We start from the raw sequence: 7,600 nt of genomic DNA, 5'->3' as shown, positions 1-7,600 counted from the left end.
AAACACTGCTGTGTTTCCTGCATTGGCATCCCTGTGCTTAAAAATGGTGGTGGGGGTGCTTGAACTAAAGCTCTTTTAATGACCTTTAGTTCAAGTGATCCTGCCACCATTTTTAAGCATGGAGACACTGATACATAAGATTCAGGAGACTGCTGGAGTGCAGCAATTGTCATACTCCATTAGTTGGGTTTGCTCCGATGTGCTGCCAGTACATCAGAGCAGCCTTCACGCTCATGTACAGGCACCTTTACATGCTACTGAGGTCAAACTAATGAGCCAGTAATTACGTGGATCACTTCTTCTCTTTTCTTAAATATACATGCTATATTTGAATTCTCCCATTTTCTTGTACCACTCCTAATATGAAAATGTTTAATACTTATATACCAGATTTTGAGTATTCTGGAATAGTGATTATTAATGCCCCCAACTGAGATGCATTAGGTTCTTTGATTTTTACTTCTATCTTGGGTGTGGTCATTTCTGTTTCCTTAATCTCTTACCCATTAGCCATCCTACCACTGTCCATATTATCACTGAGGCAAACTATTTATTTACTATTTATTTATTATTTGTACACATTTTTACTTTTAAAAAATGTCCTGCATAATCTAATTCAGTTTAGTTTTTGGCAACTAGCATCTTACCTCTATATGTTTTAGTTTCCAAGGTGTAGTTTAAAAAACAAACAAACAAAACAGTCCTAATTTCTATTCCTTCTAGATTTTCTGTTTATTCAAAATATCCTTTTTGAGGTGGTTATTTACTAATGTAAGCCTGGACCCTTTCTTAAAAGTCTATTCCTCTTTCTTGAGGGACAGATTCCAGAATCTCTGACTTAAAATGATAGTATCCTCTATATTTAATTCCCTAAGTTCTTCGCTCAAACTAAGTTCACAAAGTGGTTCCCCAAATTTCTTATCGTAAAATGTTATTACTATATGTAATGTTCCATTATTTCCATATAAATAATGACACTATTCCTGTCCCCGCATGCATACAGAAAGAGCCCTCACTTTTTTTCTTGTTCTGATAGGCTGGGGTGGGGCGGGCACTAAGGTGCGTGGTTGATATCCAGGAGGTCACAGATTCATAGATGCTAGAGGCTGGAAGGGACCTCATGAGATCATCAGGTCCAGCCCCCTGCGCTTGGGCAGGAAAGACTACCGGGGTCAGATGACCCCAGCAAGGTGAACATCCAGATAGCATTTTTGAAGATTTCCAGGGTAGGTGATTGTACCACCTCTGGGAGGAATCTGTTCCAGACTCTGGATACTCGAACCATATAGAAGTGTTTCCTTATGTCCAATCTAAAGTGATTTTCTAGCAATTTATGACCATTATTCCTTGTCTTCCCCTGGGTTGCCTTGGTGAACAGATGCTCCCCCAGGCCCTGACATGAGCCTCTTACATACTTATAGGGTGCCACTAAGTTCCTTCTAAGTCTTCTCTTCTCTAGACTGCACAGTCCCATGTCTTTCAGCGCCTCCTCATATGGCCTGCTCTCCAGACCTCTAAACATATGTGTAGCTATCCTTTGGACTCTCTCAAGCTTCTCCACATCCTTCTTGAAGTGCAGCACCCAGAGCTGGATGCAGTACTCCAGCTGTGGCCTCACCAAAGCCAAGTAAAGCAGGAGGATGACATCCTTAGTCTTGCTTGAGATGCATCAGTAGATCCATGCCAGTGTCTTATTTGCTTTGCTGGCTACGCATTGCATTGGTGGCTCATGTGCAGCACTGCCACGCCTGTAAATGTGTTGCAGATTATATCTCCCCAGATGGAGCACTTTACATTTCTTGGTGTTAAACGTCATCAGGTTTTAATCCTCCTACCTTGCAAGCATGTCCGGTCAGCCTGTATCCCCAGCCTGTCCTCCAGTGTGACCCCACATAATTTGATGTCATCTGCAAACTTTGCCAGTACACTTTTAACATCCGAATCCAAATCATTAATGAATATGTTGAAAAGCACTTATCTGAGTACTGAACCTTGAGGGATGTTACTGGTCACCATGTGCCATGTCAATTTGGTGCCGTCCATTAATACTCTCTGGGTCCTGCCTTGGAGCCAGCTTCCTAGCCACTGGACTGTTAAGTTGTCAAGGCCACAGTTCCCCAATTTTACCATGAGGATGTTGTGGGAGACGAAGTCAAAGGCCTTTTTGAAATTCAAGTATATAACATCAACCTCATCTCCCTTATCCAGGGGGCGTGTTACCTGATCATAGAAGGACATGAGGTTGGTCAGGCATGACCTGCAGGAATGAAGCCACGTTAGCTATCTTTTAGAATGCTGCTGCATTCACTCAGCCTATCACTAATGGATTTTTTGATAATTTTTTCCAGGATTTTACCAGGGATTGAGGTCAAACTGATTGGCCTGTAATTCCCTAGGTCCTTCTTCCTTCCTTCCTTGAAGATAGGCACCACATTGGCCCTCTTCCAGTCTTCTGGAACCTCTCCTGAGTTCCATGAGTTCTCAAATAGTTTTGCCATTGGTCATGCGATGATATCAGCCAATTTTTTCAGCACTCTTGGGTGTAGTTAATCCACTCCTGCTGACTTGTAGATATCTAGCCTCTCCAGATGTTCCCTCATGAGATCTTCACCAGCTATGGGTGGGTGATTACCCCCACCTTGATCATCTTGTATTCTGTCAGGCAGGGTAACACCCTTAGACTGGTGGAATACCGATGTGAAGTATTTGTTTAGGGATTCAGTTTTCTCCTGGGTGTCAGTTATCAGCTGTCCCATTTTTGTTCAGCAGAGATCCTACATTTCCCTTATTTTTTCTCCAACTTCCTACATATCTAAAGACAGACTTTTTATTGTTCTTGATTTCTGTTGCCAGTTTGAATTCAGTTTCTGCCTTTGCTTTTCTAATCTGCTCCCTACAGATGTGGGCTATTACTGTGTACTCCTTCTTGGTGATAATTCCCAGTTTACATCCCTTATAAACTTCTCTTTTCAATTTCAGGAAGTCCATGACTTCCCTATTGAGCCAAGGGGGGTCTCCCAGCCCTTTCTTGTGAACAGGAATGGACTTCCTTTGTGTTCTGAGGATCACAACCTTGAGGAACAACCACTCATCTTGGACTCACTTCCCCATCAGACCATGTTGCTGCATGGCCTTACCAACTAATCTCCTATGCATGTAGAAGTCAGCTTTCCTAAAATCAAGGATTTCTACCCTGCTGACTGATTTCCCTGTCTTGCAATGGATGGAGAAAGTGATTGTCTCATGGTCACTGTCACCTAGTTTCCCTTTGATCCTCAGCTTGGTCACTAGATCGTCCCTTTGGCCAGAACCAAATCCAGGAGTGCCTTACCCTTGTTCAGCCCGTAGACTTCTTGAGTCAGATAGAGCTCTTCAATGCAACTGAGAGAGCTTGGCAACCAATCAGATCTTGCTGAGTGCTCTTTCCATGAGATGTCTGGGTAGTTGATGTCACCCATGATGACCATGATCCAAGAATGTGCAGCCTCTGGCAGTTCTCTAGAGAACTCCTGATCAAGCTCTTCCTCTTGGTTTGGAGGTCCTACAGTTAAATCCCCTTCACCATGCTCTCCTTGTATTTTGACCCAAAGGGTCTCAAGTCACCCTTCTTTAGTGCCAATCTCTGCTTCTAGGGAATGTGTACTGCTCCATCATATAGAGAGTTACACTCACCCCCTTCTTCCCAACGTGATCCCTCCCATGCCAGGTGTAGCCTTCTATACTTGTGGTCCAATCATAGGTGGAGTCCCACTGGGTCTCTGTTATCCCTCAGAGATTGTATTGCTTATTGGTTAGCAGGAGGGCCAGTTCCTCCTGCTTGTTCCCCATGCTCCTGGCATTTGTGTACAGGAAACTAAGCCTTCCATTGGAGGCCCTAGGCTTCCAAGTATGCTGAGGAAAGACCCATCCTTCAGCTCATGTTGGTATATATTTCCTAATGTTTCCTGGTTCCATGGTTGCCATTTCCTGGGCTTGTTCTGATAGTTGTCCACCCATCCCCCAGCAATCTAATTTTAAAGCCCAATTTAAGGGTCGTAAGTTTGAGATCATAGCAGAAGTGCTCATGGCGAGACCTATCAGATTCAACGAATCTACAAATTCTGTGAAATACCTTGTCACAAGGACATGAAAAATGGAAAGAAAAGGAATCAACATACCAGATATTGAGAGCATAGCTACAGTGCAACATGTAGTGGGTCCTACATGACCTGTTCAAAATAGTTTATATCTTTGAACTCAAGTAATTAGCCATCAGGAGCAATATGTGTGCAGAAGGGTCAAGATATCCTAGAGAGGTTATTCTGTCCCTTCCTATTTTTGCCTTTTACCGAAATATATAAGGAACCAAATGTCCCTGGTCCAATGTCTGTTAAATAAGTGAGATGAGGGATGAATTTGGCCTTGTAACAGATATCTGGTCAGTATCATCAGCTTTCCCACTTGGCATCAAGTTCTCTAAGTGCTGACTAAGAATGCAAAATATAATACTGGCAGTGAACAATAAAACATTTCTCCTGTTACAAGGGGAAATGTCAATGTTATTTATATGGAAATAATAACAAAGAGACATTCAAAGACATATATTGCAGTAAATATTTACATTCCAATATATGCAATCCAGAAATAATTTGATTTATTCCAATCTCTCTTATATACTTGCGCTCTATTATATAGTCCATGTGACTGAATTATATTTGTAAAGTTAGAATTATGCTTCAGCTTTTCACAATGGTGCCTAACTATTCAGTTGAAGAGCTGATTTTTTACTGCTACACTGCTGTGAATCAGGTGGAATTCTGCTGAACTCAATAGAATTCCATCACTCTGAGTGAAAGGAAAAATAGATCTTAAGGGTTTGGATGCAGCCTAAGGAGAAAAATAATGTGTAACCGTAACCTTTAGCCACCTGGGAAAGCTTCCTTTAAAAATCATGATGAATTTCACCTCATCAAATGACTCACAAAAATCTATAATTAAGTATAATGGGGAAGTCCACATGTTCTTCTTCCTGGTTAAATACAAGGGAATGCTTAGCTGGTTTTTATCCCTTATTCTTTTAAAAGGAGATAATTCAGGAGATAGGATCCATATACAAAGCAACAAAATAAACAATTAAAGATTAGTATTAATATCATTATTATTCATACAATTAAAGATTAGGATTTTTAAAGATTAGGATATTTTAGGATGGGCTAGATTCATACTTTTTTGGAGGATGGAGGATTTTGGAAAACGAAAGCACTGTTTCTTGGGGTATGTACGCGCATTACATATTTAGACCACTCTAACCAAGGTTAGGGTGATCTAAATGCTGCAGCATGCAGGCATTCACACGGCTTAGGTTGCCCTAAAAATGGCGCATGTGATCTAAAATTAGTTTACCTCAGAAGTGAGCTGCCTTTAGACTGATAAGAGGATGTGCTGTTCTTAGTCCCCCAACCCTGATGGAGCTATTTTTACCTTCCTCCAAGCCAGGTAGCACCTGCCTTGAACCTACAACTCACCCTCATTCTGCTAGCCCCTCTCCACACTGAATTACTTATCTCCAGTTGCCCACATCACTCCTGGCAAGCAGCAAACACCTGAATCTACTGCTCCCTGCTTAGGTTTTAGGTGGCTTAAAATAAGCTGCCTAAATCTAAGCAGTGTCCCAAAAATGCCTGTTCTTAATCATGATGTATAGGCCTATCTGTCCTATCGGGGGTGTGGGCTAAGCCCACCATGTTACATAGTTGTCTCTACTAATTGGGGGGCTAGTGAGGACAAGGACAATTAATTACAAAAAATGACAAAAGGATGTACAGATGGATCAGAGGTTCAGAAAAAGTGTACCCTTGGGGGATACCGAGCAGAGCACCCCAGACAGCACCCACTGACTTTCATAGATTCATAGATTGTAAGGCCAGAAGGGACCTTGGAAGATGATCGGGTCCAGCCCCCTGCACCTAGCAGGAAAGATAACTGAGGGTTAGGTGACCCCAACAAAGTGACTGTCTAGTCTCCTCTTGAAGATTTCCAGGGTAGGTGATTGCACCACCTCTGGAGGGAGCTTATTCCACAGTCTGGACACCCTGACTGTGAAGAAGTTTTTTCTAATGTTGAGCCTGAATCAATCTTTCAGGAGTTTGTGGCCATTACTCCCAGTTTTCCTTTCGGGTGCCCTGGTGAACAGTTGCTCACTGAGCCCTTGATGTACTCCCCTAGTGTAGCAGTAAACTGCTACCAGGTCTCCACTCAGCCTTCTTTTCCTCAGGCTGAAGAGTCCCAGATCCCTCAGCCTTTCCTTATATGGCTTGCCTTTTAAGACTCTGATCATACAGGTGGTTCTTCTTTGGACTCTTTCAAGCTTGTCCACGTCCTTGTTAAAGTGTGCTACCCAGAACTGGATGCAGTAGTCCAGCTGCAGTCTCATGAGTGCTGAGTAGAGCTGAAGAATCACCTTGGTTTTGCTGCAGATGCATCAATTGATGCATGCCAGAGTATTATTTGCCCTACTGGCTACAGCATTGCATTGTCAGCTCATATTCATAATGTGGTCTATTATTACCCCCAAGTTCCTTTCATTCATGCTGTTAGTTTGGTGCCACCAAGCTGTAGGTGTGTTGGGGGCGGTTCGTCCTGAGGTGGAACACTTTACATTTCTTAATGTTGAACTTCATCAGATTCCAATCCACCCAACTTGCTAGCCTGTCTAGGTCTGCCTGTAACTGTAGCCTATCTTCAAGTGTAACCACACTTGCCCATAACTTGGTGTTATCCACAAACTTGACCAGTGAGCTCTCCATCCCCACATCCAACTCATTAATAAAAGAAGTTAAAAAGTACTGGACCAAGCACTGACCCCTGTGGGTACTGCTGCCCACTTCTCATCAGGATGACAGAGATCAGTTCACTAAAACTCTCTAGGTTCTAGTCTACAGCCAGTTTCTCACACACCTGACTGTCTTGGAGTTAAGCCCACAAGCCGCAATTTTCTCATAAGGATATTGTGGGATACTAGATCAGAGGCCTTTTGGAAGTCAAGGTATACAATGTCAACTTGCTCTCTCATATCCAGGTGGTGAGTGACCTGGCCATAGAAGGAGCTGAGGATGGCAAGGCAAGACCTGCCCATGATGAAGCCATGCTGGCTGTCATTCAGAATCTTACCCTCTGCAAGTTTATCACAGATAGACTCCTTGATGAACATTTCTAGAATTTTTCCCTAGAATGGAAGTTTGGTCTATAGTTGCCCGGGTCCTCCCTCCTGCCCTTCTTGTGGATGGGCACAACATTGTCCCTGTTCCAGTCCTCAGGGACTTCTCCAGAGTGCCACAAGTTGTGGAAGAGTTTTGCCAGGGGTTTTGCAATGACTTTGGCCAGCTCCTTCAGCACTCTTGGATGAAGATCATCCAGTCCCACTGACTTGTATACATCTAATTTTATTAGTTGGTCATAACCAATTCTACGGCAATAGTAGGAAGATGATTATTTCTACAGTGCTCATCATCTACTCTACCTGGCATGATTTTTCCCTTGGTCCGGTGAAAGAACGAGGCGAAGTAGTCCTTCAGTTCAGCTTTCTCCTGGGTGCCAGTAACCAGCTCTCCTGAGTTGCTGA

Source organism: Alligator sinensis, unplaced genomic scaffold (assembly GCF_000455745.1).
Source record: "Alligator sinensis unplaced genomic scaffold, ASM45574v1 scaffold435_1, whole genome shotgun sequence".
Lineage (NCBI taxonomy): Eukaryota > Metazoa > Chordata > Crocodylia > Alligatoridae > Alligator > Alligator sinensis.
This window is presented reverse-complemented; position numbering follows the sequence as displayed.